Below are 19,644 nucleotides of genomic sequence, written 5' to 3'. Positions count from 1 at the left end.
AGGATTCTGGCCGTGAACTTCCTGTACTTGGCTGATGAAATTTCTGGATTCCTTTGAGATGCGTACTTAAAAATTGGACGCCATACAGATAGTCCGTGTACGCTCCCCCCCCCCCACCTCGCACCCATAGACTTGCATTGGTGAGTCTCGTTCTATATACGAGGCCATACTCAGCATGCTGAGATTTTTTTCTCATGCCGAATACAGCGGAGAAAAAAATACGAATATCTGAATAACATTGGTCCGAGTGCAATCTGATTTTTTTTACTGGATTGCACTCATCCGATTTATACGCCAGTGTGAGCGAGGCCTAACAGAAATCCTAAATGTGGCATCCCCACCATGAAGTCCATGCCATCCCACTTGGTCATCTAGTGCAAATTTTAAAATGATGCTCCATAATTAGCGACTTTAACCAATACAAGTTCTGCTGAAACAGACAGATTAGAGTTTACGACAGTAAGTAAGCAGTTCATAGGGGCTTGTGCAGGCACATTGTCCCCCGATCTGACAGCGGGCTTGGAGGGACACCACTACACTGGTAAGGAAACTGTTTCAGTCCAGCAAGTATTGTTCACAAGTCCTATTGTAATGAAAAGGAATTGTGCATGGTCCTGTTGGGCGTCATATGAGGGATACCAAAGGTCAGCGTGCATTGGAGGCGCTCAATGAAAAACACATTTTGGGTACAGCGGCATGAAAAAGTGTTTGCCCCCTTTCTGATTTCTTATTCTTTTGCATGTTTATCACACTTAAATATTTCACATAACAAAACCAATTTAAATAATAGAGAAAGACAACACAAAATGCAGTTTTTAAATGAAGGTCTTTCACACAGGGCCCTGTAGGTTTGGATTTCTTTTTCCCTTAGTATTAAAGATCTTCACTTAAAAACTGCATTTTGTACGTTTCCCCCTTCCTTGGATCGGGATATTCTAGAGTGCTCTCTCACTGCAAAAATGTATGGATGAGTTCTTCTAATCACTATGAAACCGGACCCACTGCGAGTACTTGAGATCGAAAAGTTAGGCTGAGAGCCCAATTTACAGCACGGACAGATGTTAGCAACGGCATTCTCTATACAGCACTGACGAATATATACTTAGCAACCAATACGGCCCTTTGACAAGTTCAATCAATGTGGCCAATAAAGGAAGAATAGCCCTGAGGAAATTCAACCAGATTCTATCAGAACACAGATGGTGTTTACGGAGCTTGTAGTCTGTCAATGGAAACAGACAGGCAGCGTACAACATCTTGTTCCTCTCTAATGAAGGCATCCTAAATGGTGCCAGCACTGTGCATAGGTGGAAAATGTTCAATATATGCTCTCTCGGGGTCTGCCTGCTGAACCATCACCCTTGATCCAGAGAGGGTATAAAGTCCGCATGTAATTGGGTTAGAATTAAGCAGTGTAACCACATGGGCACCACCACTCCACTAACACAGGGGGCTTTGAGACCACAGATCTCATTATCAGTGGGGTCAGTGTGCTCTTACTCGCAATGATTATACATGTATCCTGAAGATAGGAGACATATGTGGTTTAAGTGGTAAATGTATGATCTCTGGGAGTCCTACCACTGGGATCCCACACTGATCATAAGGGGCATCTCACAGCTCCCTGTGATAGTGGAGCGGTAGTGAAGATTATAGAAGGCATAGCAATTTTTATCTTATGTTAACTTCACCCAGTCCTTTATATGCAACCACAAAAAAATTAAAGTTTCTAGTGAAGCCCATTCTTTTTCCCCACACAGAATGGCATCACTGGTCCCCACAGTGCCCCCTATAGAGTATGATACAGCACACACATTTTAATGTCCCCACAGAATGATGTGCCCCATAGTGACCACACAGCACTCTGCTACGTCAACATACACACAGTTCCGAGAGATATAGATATTATATATATATATATATATATATATATATATATATATATATATATATATATATATATATATATATATATATATATATATATATATATATATATATATATATATATATATATATATATATATATATATATATAAGTGCTGGCCAAAAGTATAGGCACCCCTGCAATTCTGTCAGATAATACTCAGTTTCTTCCTGAAAATGATTGCAATCACAAATTCTTTGGTATTATTATCTTCATTTAATTTGCTTGCAAGGAAAAAACACAAAAGAGAATGAAGCAAAAATCAAATCATTGATCATTTCACACAAAACTCCAAAAAAGGGCCGGACAAAAGTATTGGCACCCTCAACCTAATACTTGGTTGCACAACCTTTAGCCAAAATAACTGCGAACAACCGCTTCCGGTAACCATCAATGAGTTTCTTACAATGCTCTGCTGGAATTGTAGACCATTCTTCTTTGGCAAACTGCTCCAGGTCCCTGACATTTGAAGGGTGCCTTCTCCAAACTGCCATTTTGAGATCTCTCCACAGGTGTTCTATGGGATTCAGGTCTGGACTCATTGCTGGCCACCTTAGAAGTCTCCAGTGCTTTCTCTCAAACCATTTTATAGTGCTTTTGGAAGTGTGTTTTGGGTCATTGTCCTGCTGGAAGACCCATGACCTCTGAGGGAGACCCAGCTTTCTCACACTGGGCCCTACATTATGCTGCAAAATTTGTTGGTAGTCTTCAGACTTCATAATGCCATGCACACGGTCAAGCAGTCCAGTGCCAGAGGCAGCAAAGCAACCCCAAAACATCAGGGAACCTCCGCCATGTTTGACTGTAGGGACCGTGTTCTTTTCTTTGAATGCCTCTTTTTTATTCCTGTACACTCTATGTTGATGCTTTTTCCCAAAAAGCTCTACTTTTGTCTCATCTGACCAGAGAACATTCTTCCAAAACGTTTTAGGCTTTCTCAGGTAAGTTTTGGCAAACTCCAGCCTGGCTTTTTTATGTCTCGGGGTAAGAAGTGGGGTCTTCCTGGGTATCCTACCATACAGTCCCTTTTCATTCAGACGTCGACGGATAGTACGGGTTGACACTGTTGTACCCTCGGACTGCAGGGCAGCTTGAACTTGTTTGGATGTTAGTCGAGGTTCTTTATCCACCATCCGCACAATCTTGCGTTGAAATCTCTCGTCAATTTTTCTTTTCTGTCCACATCTAGGGAGGTTAGCCACAGTGCCATGGGCTTTACACTTCTTGATGACACTGCGCACGGAAGACACAGGAACATTCAGGTCTTTGGAGATGGACTTGTAGCCTTGAGATTGCTCATGCTTCCTCACAATTTGGTTTCTCAAGTCCTCAGACAGTTCTTTGGTCTTCTTTCTTTTCTCCATGCTCAATGTGGTCACACAAGGACACAGGACAGAGGTTGAGTCAACTTTAATCCATGTTAACTGGCTACAAGTGTGATTTAGTTATTGCCAACACCTGTTAGGTGCCACAGGTAAGTTACAGGTGCTGTTAATTACACCAATTACAGAAGCATCACATGATTTTTCAAAGGGTGCCAATACTTTTGTCCACCCCCTTTTTAGGTTTGGTGTGGAATTATATCCAATTTGGCTTTAGGACAATTCTTTTTGTGTTTTTTTCATTGAAGACAAATTAAATGAAGAGAATAATACCAAAGAATTTGTGATTGCAATCATTTTCAGGAAGAAACTGAGTATTATCTGACAGAATTGCAGGGGTGCCAATACTTTTGGCCAGCACTGTATATGTAGTATATGTAATATATATATATATATATATATATATATACACACATACATATACACACACACACACACACACACACACACACACACACACACACACCTTGCCTGTGCCCTGCTCCTCTTCCCCACAGCAGTCAGGTGGCCTAAAAAATGTTATAGTCTAAACCAGGGATGTCAAGCAAACAGAGGGCCAAAATAAAAAAAACTTGGACAAAGTCGCAGGCCAACCAGTATACAGAATAACGGGCCCCCCAAAGCCCTCCACACAGAATAATGGGGGCCCCCCATAGCCCTCCACACAGAATAATGGGGGCCCCCCCATAGCCCTCCACACAGAATAATGGGGGCCCCCCCATAGCCCTCCACACAGAATAATGGGGGCCCCCCATAGCCCTCCACACAGAATAATGGGGGCCCCCCCATAACCCTCCACACAGAATAATGGGCCCCCCCCATAGCCCTCCACACAGAATAATGGGCCCCCCCCATAGCCCTCCACACAGAATAATGGGCCCCCCCATAGCCCTCCACACAGAATAATGCCCCCCCCCATAGCCCTCCACACAGAATAATGCCCCCCCCCATAGCCCTCCACACAGAATAATGGGGCCCCCCCATAGCCCTCCACACAGAATAATGGGGCCCCCCCATAGCCCTCCACACAGAATAATGGGGCCCCCCCATAGCCCTCCACACAGAATAATGGGGCCCCCCCATAGCCCTCCACACAGAATAATGGGGCCCCCCCATAGCCCTCCACACAGAATAATGGGGCCCCCCCATAGCCCTCCACACAGAATAATGGGGCCCCCCCATAGCCCTCCACACAGAATAATGGGGCCCCCCCATAGCCCTCCACACAGAATAATGGGGCCCCCCCATAGCCCTCCACACAGAATAATGGGGCCCCCCCCATAGCCCTCCACACAGAATAATGGGGCCCCCCCATAGCCCTCCACACAGAATAATGGGGCCCCCATAGAATAATGCCCCCCATAGCCCTCCACACAGAATAATGGGGCCCCCCCATAGCCCTCCACACAGAATGGCCCCCCCCACAGAATAATGGGGCCCCCCCATAGCCCTCCACACAGAATAATGGGGCCCCCCCATAGCCCTCCACACAGAATAATGCCCCCCCCCAGAATAATGGGGCTTCCCCATAGCCCTCCACACAGAATAATGCCCCCCCATAGAATAATGCCCCCCATAGCCCTCCACACAGAATAATGGGGCCCCCCCATAGCCCTCCACACAGAATAATGGCCCCCCCCACAGAATAATGGGGCCCCCCATAGCCCTCCACACAGAATAATGCCCCCCCCAGAATAATGGGGCTTCCCCATAGCCCTCCACACAGAATAATGGGCCCCCCCATAGCCCTCCACACAGAATAATGGGGCCCCCCCATAGCCCTCCACACAGAATAATGGCCCCCCCCACAGAATAATGGGGCCCCCCCCATAGCCCTCCACACAGAATAATGGCCCCCCCCATAGCCCTCCACACAGAATAATGCCCCCCCCATAGAATAATGCCCCCCCATAGCCCTCCACACAGAATAATGCCCCCCATAGCCCTCCACACAGAATAATGCCCCCCCATAGAATAATGCCCCCCATAGCCCTCCACACAGAATAATGGGGCCCCCCTCCATACAGAATAATGCCCCCCCATAGAATAATGCCCCCCATAGCCCTCCACACAGAATAATGGGGCCCCCCTCCATACAGAATAATGACCCCCCATAGAATAATGCCCCCCCATAGCCCTCCACACAGAATGGGGCCCCCCTCCATAGCACTCCACACAGAATGGGGGCCCCCCCATAGAATAATGGGGCCCCCCCATAGCCCTCCACACAGAATAATGGGGCCCCCCCATAGCCCTCCACACAGAATAATGGGGCCCCCCCATAGCCCTCCACACAGAACAATGCACCCCCCATAGCCCTCCACACAGAATAATGGGGCCCCCCCCATAGAATAATGCCCCCCCATAGCCATCCACACAGAATAGGCCCCCCCCATAGCCCTGCACACAGACCCTCCACACAGAATAATGTGGCCCCCCCATAGCCCTGCACACAGACCCTCCACACAGAATAATGGGGCCCCCCATACAGAATAATGGCCCCCCCCCCATAGCCCTGCACACAGACCCTCCACACAGAATGGGGCCCCCCCCATAGCCCTCCACACAGAACAGTGCACCCCCCATAGCCCTCCACACAGAATAATGCCCCCCCCATAGCCCTCCACACAGAATAATGGGGCCCCCCCATAGAATAATGCCCCCCCATAGCCATCCACACAGAATAGGCCCCCCCCCATAGCCCTGCACAGACCCTCCACACAGAATAATGGGGCCCCCCCATACAGAATAATGGGCCCCCACCCATAGCCCTGCACACAGACCCTCCACACAGACCCTCCACACAGAATGGGGGCCCCCCATAGCCCTCCACACAGAATGGGGGCCCCCCATAGCCCTCCACACAGAATGGGGGCCCCCCATAGCCCTCCACACAGAATGGGGGCCCCCCATAGCCCTCCACACAGAATGGGGGCCCCCCATAGCCCTCCACACAGAATGGGGGCCCCCCATAGCCCTCCACACAGAATGGGGGCCCCCCATAGCCCTCCACACAGAATGGGGGCCCCCCATAGCCCTCCACACAGAATAATGGGGGCCCCCATAGAATAATGCCCCCCCCATAGCTCTCCACACAGAATAGGGCCCCCCCCCACAGAATAATGGGCCCCCCCATAGCCCTCCACACAGAATAATGCCCCCCCCCATAGCCCTCCACACAGAATAATGGGGCCCCCCCATAGAATAGGGCCCCCCCATAGCCCTCCACACAGAATAATGGCCCCCCCCATAGAATAATGCCCCCCCATAGCCCTCCACACAAAATAATGGGGCCCCCCCCATAGCCCTCCACACAGAATGGGGCCCCCCATAGAATAATGCCCCCCATAGCCCTCCACACAGAATAATGGGGCCCCCCCATAGCCCTCCACACAGAATGGCCCCCCCACAGAATGGGGCCCCCCCCACAGAATAATGGGGCCCCCCCATAGCCCTCCACACAGAATAATGCCCCCCCCATAGAATAATGCCCCCCATAGCCCTCCACACAGAATAATGGGGCCCCCCCATAGCCCTCCACACAGAATAATGGCCCCCCCATAGCCCTCCACACAGAATAATGCCCCCCCCATAGAATAATGCCCCCCATAGCCCTCCACACAGAATAATGGGGCCCCCCCATAGCCCTCCACACAGAATAATGGCCCCCCCCACAGAATAATGGGGGCCCCCCCATAGCCCTCCACACAGAATAATGGGGCCCCCCCATAGCCCTCCACACAGAATAATGCCCCCCCCCAGAATAATGGGGCTTCCCCATAGCCCTCCACACAGAATAATGGGGGACCCCCATAGAATAATACCCCCCCATAGCCCTCCACACAGAATAATGCCCCCCATAGCCCTCCACACAGAATAATGCCCCCCCATAGAATAATGCCCCCCATAGCCCTCCACACAGAATAATGCCCCCCCATAGAATAATGCCCCCCATAGCCCTCCACACAGAATAATGCCCCCCCATAGAATAATGCCCCCCATAGCCCTCCACACAGAATAATGGGGCCCCCCCATAGCCCTCCACACAGAATAATGGGGCCCCCCCATAGCCCTCCACACAGAATAATGGGGCCCCCCCATAGCCCTCCACACAGAATAATGGGGCCCCCCCATAGCCCTCCACACAGAATAATGGGGCCCCCCCATAGCCCTCCACACAGAATAATGGGGCCCCCCCATAGCCCTCCACACAGAATAATGGGGCCCCCCCATAGCCCTCCACACAGAATAATGGGGCCCCCCCATAGCCCTCCACACAGAATAATGGGGCCCCCCCATAGCCCTCCACACAGAATAATGGGGCCCCCCCATAGCCCTCCACACAGAATAATGGGGCCCCCCCATAGCCCTCCACACAGAATAATGCCCCCCCCATAGCCCTCCACACAGAATAATGCCCCCCCATAGCCCTCCACACAGAATAATGCCCCCCCCCATAGCCCTCCACACAGAATAATGCCCCCCCCCCCATAGCCCTCCACACAGAATAATGGGTACCCTATAGTCCTCCATAAAGAATAATGGCCCCACATAGGGGTGGGGGTTCTGGTGTCGTGGGCCAGTCTATACAGAGGAGGTAGGCAGACTCCAGGTAACCGGATCTGCATTCTGTCAATGCAGTTAGACAAGCTATGTTAACATAGGATTGACAGTGTCCAGCTGACCGCTCCTGCATGGCAGTGATCGGTGATCTGATGGAGAAAGGCTATTTTTGCAGCTGATGAAAATAGACTTAACAATAGTTTTATTACCCATGCACTATACATACAGATGTTGTCCCTTGCCACATTCCTACATAGGCCCTAATGCTGCAAGACCCAACCACCAAGCCACCATGCATTGCTACCCCCTCTTATGGCCTATTTAGACAATTCAATAATTGGTGAACGAGAGTTTGTAGCAATACTTGTTCTTACATATTGCCCCCTCTAAACAGGCCAGCCATAATCAGATGAATAAGCAAAACGCTCGATAGTCAGGTGCAATGTTTTTTACGAATGCATTAATAAAAAAACAAAACAAAAAAAAAAAAAGACAGCAGCATATCGGTCACGAATAATTTGGGGCATCGTGGCAGCTCTGGATATGCTGTTATTTAAATGTAGTTTGTTCCTTTTGGTCCAGCAAGTGTAAGGCTGTGTGCCCACGTAGCATTTTTCAAGCGTATATGCTGCGGAATTTCCGCAGCGTAAACGCTTGAAAAACGCATGTATATCCGCACCCCATGGTCCCCAATGGGATTCCGCAAGTTCTATGCACATGCTGGGGATTTTTCCGCAGCGTTTATGCCGCGTTCAAAAATCCGCAGCATGTCATTTAATTTTGCGTTTCCGCAAGCGGAATTGCCTTTGTCCAATGCATAAAAAACGCAAGGCAATTCCGCATGTGGAAAACGCGTGATAAACGCGCGAAAAATGCGCGATAAACGCGTGCGGAATTCCGCATGCGTTTTTCCGGGAGAGAACTTGCATTTATGCAGCAGAAATTTTCTGCTTCATAAATGCAACGTGGGCACATAGCCTTAATCTTAGTCTCTTGCTGGCAGCCTTTTGAGGACGGTCAGCTGATGTTGTTTGGTGCCACTCCCACCTCCCTTTAAATAGCCACATGATCCATCAGCTGACCGCCGGTTATAGTTCATTCTATGCTGACCTCTTTGAAGAAGCTGTGGTGTAACAGTGGTGAAGTTTCCTGTTGGAAAGCTAAGTGTATTTTGCATTGCTAGCTTCCCACGGTTTGTCTTACCTTCCTCGAGTTGTCCTATTGTAGTGGTGAGACTAGTGTCTCGCTGGCCTGCTCACTAGCCAGGTTAAGTCCAGGGCCAATGAGGGCTTAGGCACGTGATCGAGCGGGGAGGGGAGGACACTTCTAGGGACGATAGGGGAGCTTAGGGACAGACACAGGTTGGTGTCAGGAGGTTAAACTTCCCTCGTTCCCTACCGCTAGGGCCCTCCTTCCTCCTATATTTACCCATTGCATTCGTGTGTTGTGCCATCTGCTGGACATCTCCTTGTCGTTCCATGACATTATAACCAGCCATCAATGTTTTTTTTCCCCTGGATACCTATGGCTCAAGCTCAGGCTTTTTACACAGCTGCTTCAGACCCTCACGGATGAGGTTACTCAGTTGCGGTCACAGGTGGGCAGCAGTTTCAGCAATTGTCTGGGTATTGGGTATCGGCTAATGGCCAGCCTGAACCCAAAATATCTCTCCCCGACAAGCTCCGTGGAGGGAGAGATAAATTTATTGTTTTTAGGGAAGCCTGCAAACTATATTTCAGGCTCCGCCCTTGTTCTTCAGGGAGCGAGGAACAAGTGTAGGGATTGTGGTCTCCCTTCTTGGGGGTGATCCCTAGTCCTGGGCCTTCTCCCTACCGACTCTCTAGCTTTGCGGCTTTGGCCCTAGTATATGATGATCCTGATCGGGCCTCCTGGCTGAGTCTAAACTCCGTAGAATCAAGCAACGGCCCAGCTGGCTGAGGAGTACTGCTCGGAGTTCCGGAGGTGGGCCACTGACACTCAGTGGAATGATCCGGCTCTTAGGAGTCATTTTTGTGAGGGTCTGTCAGTCAGGCCAGAGAATCCTGCAGCCTAATACGCTACTCCAAGGTCGTTGGAGGCCGCCATGGCCCTTGCTATCAGAGTGGATAGACGCCTCAGGGAGACATCTACACCAATTCTGTCCCCTGTTGTGGTTCCTAGGGAGGAGGCCATTTGGTTCCAAATGTACGTGTGGTAAAAAATGTTCAGGTCCGGACCTGTGTGTGAATGAGTACGTGTGGGTGTCCACTAAAAACATCATGTGGAAGTACGCTTCGGGGAGTCTGGGTTCTAGGGTGATCGGTCCATATATGTTTATGGCCATCCTCAGCCCTACGACCTATCAGTTGGAGTTACCCCCCAGTGATGTGTTTCCTTAACGTATTCCACAGGTCGTCGCTTAGGAGATTTGCCACACCTCTGGAGCCTACGTCATTACCATCACAGTCGGTCTGCGTTGGCCGTAACCTTGAGGACCATGAGTCTACCGAGGTGAATACTGGTTTTTGTGGTGTTCCTGCCATACGTCATTCCCTCATAGAAAGTGGGGCTACTGGCACGAATAATTTGGGGCTTCGTGGCAGCTCTGGGTATGCTGTAATTTAAAAGTAGGTTGTTCTTTTTGGCCAAGCAAGGGTTGGTCTTCCCTTCCTCGTGTTGTCCTATTGTAGTGGTGAGACTAGTGTCTTGCTGGCCTGCTCAATAGATTCTATAGTAGGATGTTGGTCATTATTACAGGAAGTGGTACAGGATGGGGGACATTAGTACATGGGGGGGGGGGTGTTTAATACGTTGGGTTTTTTTATAGGATCTAGAACGCTACACGGGCCCATAAATCTGTCTAATATGCAGTTTCGGGCCCAGGTCCAAATTTTACACTAGGGCCCATCATACTCTAGTTACACCACTGACCTGGACCATCAGTCAGAGTGTAAAAGACTTCATTGACCCATGTGCTGTCAATTTAGCATACAGACCAAAAATATGCTTGTCTGAACGGGGCATTGCACAGAGAAATGATAAACATATTACTCAAAATCATTAAATCCATACAAATGCATTTCTTAGGGGCAAGAAGACATTTTTCTAGCATCAGTCTAGACTTTTCAGGCTTTGCGTCAGGGCCACTTTGAATCAGAATTTCATACCTACTTATTACATGAGTAATTGACGATGTGTCACAATCAAGGAGCCCAATATGTAACAAGTAAAGAGCTTCAGGCAAACTTGGCGTATCTGGTTCCCTGCCTGGCATTGTATTACCTCTATTACGCCAGTCTTCTGCTATTGCATAACCCAAGTCAACAAAAGGGAGATTATGTGCTAAAGAGAAAGCAGCCAGGATCTGAAATAACCTGTAGATTACTACACAAAGAGAAGGAGAGTATGAACTAAACACTATAATAAAGGTAAAACTGCCCATCTTATATATCCCATTATACATCCCATGTATAAACACAACACATGTAATATGGACTCGGGGCCAGTCCTACAAAGCACAATTTATATTCCTTTATTACTATATAAAATATAAAGCAGGGTGAAGGCAAAATTATAATTAATAAACATTTTATACACGTTAATGATATGCAAACGATGAAAAAAAAAAAAAAAAAAAAAAGCGCAATATTTTCAAAACATCTTGATATATTCAGCAGAGAGTATGAACACCATGTGCAGAAATCCCCGCACTTGCACTTGGTCAAATCATCAAGGTCCACTACTGGCAGCTTCCTTTTGAAATTAATGACAAATGACATCCCAGATGTGCTTGATGGGAGACAACTCTGGAGAGGCAGCAGGCCATGGTAGCACATTTAAAAGGGACTGTCAGCACAGAATGACTGTTCAAACTAAGTCCCGCCGCTCGGTGTTTCATGGCGGGCCAATTATTTAAATACACCTTCCACCCATTTGTTTTCCCACAATCTCCACCCCCCTCTGATTGACAGCTCTGGCTTCATAGGGCCAGAGAAGGGCAGAGATTGGTTTCCATCTAACAGGTGGGAAGTTGTTAAATATTTGGCCCCGCCGTGAAATACCGAGCACCTGTACTTAGTTTGAACAGTCATTCTGTGCTGACCGTCCTTTTAAGTCATAGGCTGCTCACAGCAGCACGAGCAACATGTTGCCTGGGGTTGTCACATAGAAAAACAGCTCCTGGGACTTTTTGGAGAAATGATAGTACCACTGGTTCCACCACCAAATCAATGTATTGCTGGACCCGTAGAAATGCAGTTTGGTGTGAGAAAAGGCCGTCGTCCTCATCTCACCCCCGCACACCCTAGCCATCCGCTGTTCTTGAAATGTCCAGTCTGGATTTAAGGACTCTGTCAGCGACTGTTGGTGAATGCTGTCTTTCTGTTTTAATCTCGTTTCAATGTATTGCTGGGCTGTTAGCGTACATAGAAGGAGGACTAGAGGGTTCAGATTACTATAAAGTTATGCCACCTTGCACCATAATCCCGGTAATAGGACACATGACATTCTCTCGTGATGGCCTCTTCATCGACCTCATATCACTAAATCGAAGCATGCACTAGCCTGGACTACAGCAGTGCACCCAACAGCAGGCAGCTCCTGCACCCAACTTGCCCAATACTCTTACCACTCATGGCTGATGCAGATTCCACTTTCTGGCACACGGGCAGCCCAACAGAAACACCAGTCTTAATATACACTGCTCAAAAAAATAAAGGGAACACTCAAACAACAGAATATAACTCCAAGTAAATCAAACTTCTGTGAAATCAAACTGTCCACTTAGGAAGCAACACTGATTGACAATCAATTTCACATGCTGTTGTGCAAATGGAATAGACAATAGATGGAAATTATTGGCAATTATCAAGACACCCTCAATAAAAGGAGTGGTTCTGCAGGTGGAGACCACAGACCACATCTCAGCACCAATGCTTTATGGCTGATGTTTTGGTAACTTTTGAATGTTGGTTGTGCTTTAACACTCGTGGTAGCACGAGACGGACTCTACAACCCACAGAAGTTGCTCAGGTAGTGCAGCTCATCCAGGATGGCACATCAATGCGAGCTATGGCAAGAAGGTTTGCTGTGTGTTACGCTCGCGCCCGGACTGACTGGCGTGAGCGTGATTAGTGATCCCACTGTACCATGAACCGAGGAGTGCCTGGAGGGGCGTAACTAAGTATCAACCCGATCCGACCAAGGTTGCACGGCGGCTTAGTCGACTCCGTGGACCAAGGAGGAACCGAGCAGAGGGACCAGGTGCGACTCCAGGTCAGACCCCGGTCACAGTTGTTGACCCACACCGGGGAATGCAGGAACAGGCAGGTTAGACTGGCATACAGGCAGGTGGGTATTGGCAAGCACGGCTGGTATGCAGACAGGTGGGCACTAGCAAGCACGGCTGGATTGCAGACAGGTGGGCACTGGCAAGCATGGCTGGAGTGCAGACAGGTGGGCACTGGCAAGCACGGCTGGAATGCAGACAGGGAGATACTGGCAAGCACGGCTGGAATGCAGACAGGGAGATACTGGCAAGCACGGCTGGAGTGCAGACAGGGAGGTACTAGCAGGTTGGAGCGCAGGCTGGATAGGGTCCAGTACAGACTGGGAGACAGGTACAGAGCCGCAGATGCGGTAGACAAGCAGAGTAAAGCGTAACCGCCGGAGCAGAGGACAAGGCAGAGCAGAGAGGAACAGCTGGTGCGGTGAGCAAGCAGAGCGGAGCTAAAACCGCAGGTGCGGTGGGCAAGGCAGAGCAGAGCAGAACCCGCCGGAGCGGTGGGCAAGGCAGAGCAGAGAGAAGCCGCCGGAGCGATGGGCAAGGCAGAACAGAGAGAAGCCGCCGGAGCGGTGGGCAAGGCAGAGCAGAGAGAAGCCGCCGGAGCGGTGGGCAAGGCAGAGCAGAGAGAAGCCGCCGGAGCGGTGGGCAAGGCAGAGCAGAGAGAAGCCGCCGGAGCGGTGGGCAAGGCAGAGCAGAGAGAAGCCGCCGGAGCGGTGGGCAAGGCAGAGCAGAGAGAAGCCGCCGGAGCGGTGGGCAAGGCAGAGCAGAGAGAAGCCGCCGGAGCGGTGGGCAAGGCAGAGCAGAGAGAAGCCGCCGGAGCGGTGGGCAAGGCAGAGCAGAGAGAAACTGCCGGAGCGGTGGGTAAGGCAGAGCAGAGAGAAGCCGCCGAAGCGGTGGGCAAGACAGAGCAGAGCGAAACCGCAGGTGCGGTGGACAAGGCAGAGAGGACAGGGCTCTGTTCACATGGAACAGACTGGAAAATACAGGAAGATGGCTAGAACACAGGAGGAAGATACGGAGGAAGGGAAAAGGGACAAGCAGAACCAGATACACACAAGGTACTTCCTATGAAGTAGCGAGTGGACACAAAACTCACAAACAGAAGTACAGAGACAACGAGTTGGAGTTAGGTGCAGGTTCAGATACTGCAGGAAAAGGGAAGGTACGGACATAGAGACAAACAGGTAACAGGCTAGGATACAGTTCAGACAGGAACTGCTACTGCAATGAGATACAAGAATGAGCCTGGGTATACAGCCCCCAGAGTGGTGGAAATAGACTAGAAACAAGACAGGACCTGGCAATTCAGTAGCAAAGACTAACTGAGTGAAGGTGTTGCTCAGGCACCTCCTTCTGGGTGGAGGGGGTTTAAATATCCAGTGACTCACAGCAATAGGCTGGAGACGCATTAGGGGTGCGCCCACAGCAGCTATAAGAATCAAGAAGTAACCGGGCCGCTGCCCTAAGCAGTCAGTCAAGAGACATGCACACAGCATGAACTGGAGCAAGGTTTGTAGGCTGGACTGACAGGTAAGATTGCGGTCTTGCATAGAGGGAGGTGGTGCACTATGCAAGCACGCCGCCAGGGATGTTACACTGTGTCTGTCAGCGTAGTGTCCAGAGGCTAGAGGTGCTACCAGGAGACAGGCCACTACACCAGGAGACGTGGAGGGGGCCGTAGGAGGGCAACAACCCCGCAGCAGGACAGCTACCTCCGCCTTTGTGCATGGAGGAACAGGAGGAGCACTGCCAGAACACTGCAAAATGACCTCCAGCAGGCCACAAATGTGCATGTGTCTGCACAAACTGTTAGAAACCGACTCCATGAGGGTGGTATGAGGGCCCGACGTCCACAGATGGGGGTTGTGCTCACAGCCCAACACCGTGCAGGATGCTTGGTATTTGCCACAGAACGCCAAGATTGGCAAAGTCGCCACTGGTGCCCTGTGCTCTTCACAGATGAAAGCAGGTTCACACTGAGCACATGTGATAGACGTGACAGTCTGCAGACGCCGTGGAGAGCGATTTGCTGCCTGCAACATCCTTCAGCATGACCAGTTTGGCAGTGGGTCAGTAATGGTGTGGGGTGGCATTTCTTTGGAGGGCTGCATAGCCCTCCATGTGCTCACCAGAGGTAGCCTGACTGCCATTAGGTACCGAGATGAAATCCTCAGACCCCTTGTGAGACCATATGCTGGTGCGGTTGGCCCTGGGTTCCTCCTAATGCAGGACAATGCCAGACCTCATGTGGCTGGAGTGTGTCAGCAGTTCCTGCAAGATGAAGGCATTGAAGCTATGGACTGGCCCGCCCGTTCCCCAGACCTGAATTCGATTGAGCACTTCTGGGACATCATGTCTCGCTCCATCCACCAACATCACGTTGCACCACAGACTGTGCAGGAGTTGGCGGATGCTTTAATCCAAGTCTGGGAGGAAATCCCACAGGAGACCATCCGCAACCTCATCAGGAGCATGCCCAGGCATTGTAGGGAGGTCATACAGGCACGTGGAGGCCACACACAATACGGAGCCTCATTTTGACTTGTTTTAAAGGACATTACATCAAAGTTGGATCAGCCTGTAGTGTGTTTTTCCACTTTAATTTTGGGGTGACTCCAAATTCAGGCCTCCATTGGTTAATAAATTTGATTTCCATTGATGATTTTTGTGTGATTTTGTTGTCAGCACATTCAACTTTGTACAGAACAAAGTATTCAATGAGAATATTTCATTCATTCATTCAGATCTAGGATGTGTTATTTGAGTGTTCCCTTTATTTTTTTGAGCAGTGTATTTTACCCTTTGTTTAAATTGTTAAATGCCCCCCATACATAGACTAATGTTGGCCGAACCCTTCAATAATTGACGGAGTCGGCCGACGGACTAATGTGTAAGGGGGCCCCGGACAACTGATAGTCGGGGTAGATGACAATTGGGAATGTCAGATTTCGGGTTGCCGATTGCTTTGTCCTCCCAGAAATAACCTGTTGGTGGCTCTCAGAAAATCAAGGAGCACTTGGCCGAATGAGTGCCCCTGTTTATGAGAGATGCTGCTGGCCAAAGCTTCGTTCAGCCGACAGTCATCTAATGTGTATGGCCAGCTTATAGAGATTGACCACTACTTGGACATACCCTTCTCATACTCCACGCTTGACACCCATAAAATAAAAAAGCTCATACTCACTTCCTGTGCCGGAGCCGTTCCAGTGGTGTCAGCACTCATGTTACCAGGGCTCCCGTGTGCTTATGACACGAGAGCCAGGCGCCCAATCAGGTTTGTAGTCAATGGCCCCGCCTTCGGACAAATCGAACATCAAGAGGAAGTGAAAGCAGCTGCAACCCTGACTTCCTCTTGAAGTTTGATTTGTCCAAAGGTGGAGACAGTGACACCAGCGCTGATTGGGTGCCAGGCTCACGTGTCATTACAACCGCACAAGAGCCCCAGGAACATGAGTGCCGACACTGCTTGAACGGTACCGGAGGGGAGTATAGGTGTTTTTTTTAAATCGGCGCCAAACATTAAGATCAAGAAGGTGTTGTCCTAGTAGGGGACAGGAGAACCCCTTTAAGGCTACGCTTACATCTGTGTTAGAGGATGCTATGGCAATCCATTGACACCAACTGAATGCATTACAGTGCACCCATGGCCAATCTCCATTTGTCAAACTCCTTAGATGCTGCAGTAGCTATTGCCTGTGGAATCTAGGACGTTAAGTTGTCCGGGATAGGAAATAACTCGGATCTCGGCTGTTCCAGGAGGACATCATTCCCATCTACTGGACATTCTTTTGTGGTTAGAACTTTACAATTAAGACAGAATAATACGTCCATTTACAGGAAAGAGTTAATATAACAGCTCTACTCCCCTCTTATCTCCTCTTCCTACAGTCGCATACAAGTTTTCTCCCGTGCATCCCCCCCTACTCTAGAACTCTGTACCCCAACATATCAGACTCTCTCCTACCGTGGAAACCTTCAAAAGGAACCTGAAGACCCACCTCTTCCGACAAGTGTACATCCTGCAGTAACCACCGCTCCACCATACCGCTGCACGACCAGATCTATCCTCACCTATCCCTTGTAGACTGAGCCCTCGCGGGCAGGGTCCTCTCTGCTCCTGGACCAGTCAGAGGCTTCTATGGTCTAAGATTATTGTAATTGTTTTTGCTATGTATACCCCTTTTCACATGTAAAGCGCCATGAAATAAATGGCGCTATAATAATAATAATAGGACGAACGTTTTTTTTTTTTTTTTGTTAAAGATCAAAACATCTATTCTAATAGAGAAGCATAGACAAGTGTCCATACATCTGCAGGTGGACACATAAAAGTGGGCGCCAAGAAGAGCCTACGTATGCAGTCTTTACTACAAAAAAAATTCATTGAAATCCAAATTTAGGACAAGTGTGAAATCTTTCCCAACACAAGATCACATATCGGAATAGTTGCAACAGGAATCCAAATTTATTACATGGTTGCCAAGGAGCAATTCAGCAACTTCCCGACTATTCACAGAACAGATTGAGTGATACTAAGAGGAAAGTGCAGACAAGTTGAATGCTTCCCTTCCCCCCCATCCTCAGGGGGTTCTCTAGTATTTTCGGATTGCAAATAAAGCAATTACCAGTGCAAATATGGAATCACTATTTGAGGAATTTAGTGGAGTGATACTTATTGCAAAGTTTTCAAAATACTATATGTATCGGATTGGCCATAGCACAAATGTCACCAGAACGTGTCCCGTGTCACTCGCCCCACCTCCGCCTATTGAAAGCAGACAGCACCTTGGGCTATAGTACAGCCTGTTGATGTGAACTGTTGTCAAAGCAGATGGGAACCACCCCACGTAAGTCAGAGAGGTGGGTGCAATCACGTCTGAACTGACTAGTGTGATCAGTGATCGGTATACCAATGCAGCGCTGGGAAACCGGCGAAACGTAAGTCACCGATTCAATGCAAATGGGTGAATTAAAAGGATGACACGCACAGGCTGCTGGGATGTCAGAGGAAGAAAAGGCAAACGTAAATCATACTGAAAAGGACCCCAGTAGCTAAAAGAGACCCCTTTAATGATAGACAATCAATATAAAGTAGTGGACAGCCCCTTTAATGGATTACACAGGTAGGAAACCCTAAAATTCTAACATTCTATAAAAAGTGCAATAACCTACGTTCTAACCCCACATACACAGCTACGACCTTGGTATACCACACTCTAAATGGGTTACACATATTGATCCCTTTAGTGTTCATAAGTAGTAACACCTTCTAAGCCAAGGAATTTAGAGATTGGAAAAGAGAGGGGGGGGGGGGGGGGGGATGTAGGGTGAAGGTCGATGGTAAAGGTCAAATTTAAGTAAATAAGTAATAATAGTCCCACAGGGACAGCAAAACCAGTGTCACCGCTGCCTCAGTCTAGAGAAATGAGTGATGTAAAAGGAGTGCAAACAGGCTGAACAAATAAGTCACCCGAAAGTTCAGGTGTTATTGACATAGGTGCAGCTGTGAAAAATATAATAAGTGTCACCAGACGTTGGATTGTTTAAACAAAACTAGTAACGGCCTTGGGAAACATAAATATAAGAACCGTGTACTGCGTGTTGCACACCAACACTGGCCATCGACACAAGATTCCAACAAGTCAACTGTCACCCGACATTAATGCTACCAGTTCTCTGGAACAAAATACAACTACGACTGTCTCATTCATCTGAATTCACCCTAGTGGTACAAGGCTACGAATTCTATAATATAGGTGCAGCACAAGAGAAGTGCTGGACGTAGAAGAGATCTCGATGCTAGCTGTAGGCCACAAGAAGGTTAGTAGATGGAGAGGCTAGAAAAGTATGAAGGTGCAGCACGGAGAAGAGCTTTGAAAAGTGCAAAGGTTTTTTTGTTTTGTTTTTTTTTATTTATTTTTACAATAGGCAGGTAACCAGTGTAATGGCAGTCAGTGAGAAGGGAAACCGGGCAGGGCAATGCATGCAAGAGGTCCATTCACACAAATGAGGTGTTAGACATGGATGGGAAGGATTGTATCCCCCAACAAAAGTGGTGAGCGATTTTCTGGAAAGGCAAGAATGAGGTTGTCAATGCTCACCATCCCATAGTCATCAAATTAGAAGAAGTTTGAAGTTAAAAAAAACAACCTTGAAGTGTAACCATTGCTTTAATTTTTATTTCATAAATAAATAATACAAGTGAAAATAAGCAATTTTGTAATATATTTTATCAGAGAAATCGGCTTCTTTCTCTGCCAGGACTGATCATTTATTCTCAAAATTCTCAGTTCACAGGTAAAATCTGGACTCCGTGAAGACAGATTTTTAGGTTACCGAGATCGGAGATTAAGGGAAATATATAACGGATTCAGCATATAGAGACATTTGTACAATTATAGCTTGAAGCTGATGTAACATAAGTGGGATTTCATTCATAAGCTACTGTGACCTTACAACCAGTCAGTAAAGTACATACATAATATAATATATGGACAAAAGTATTGGCT

General features: G+C 48.5%; 1 protein-coding gene across 2 annotated transcripts in view; it reads right to left on the bottom strand.

Moving 5' to 3' along the window:
* VGLL4 (vestigial like family member 4) overlaps nt 1-19,644 on the bottom strand; it is a 97,159-nt gene that overhangs the window by 60,741 nt on the left and 16,774 nt on the right. The window lies entirely within an intron of this gene.

Source organism: Phyllobates terribilis, unplaced genomic scaffold, assembly GCF_046119375.1.
Source record: "Phyllobates terribilis strain yellow unplaced genomic scaffold, ASM4611937v1 Scaffold_8__6_contigs__length_399053987, whole genome shotgun sequence".
Lineage (NCBI taxonomy): Eukaryota > Metazoa > Chordata > Amphibia > Anura > Dendrobatidae > Phyllobates > Phyllobates terribilis.
Note: the sequence above shows the minus strand (reverse complement) of the source record. Positions and strands in the feature narration are given on the sequence as shown.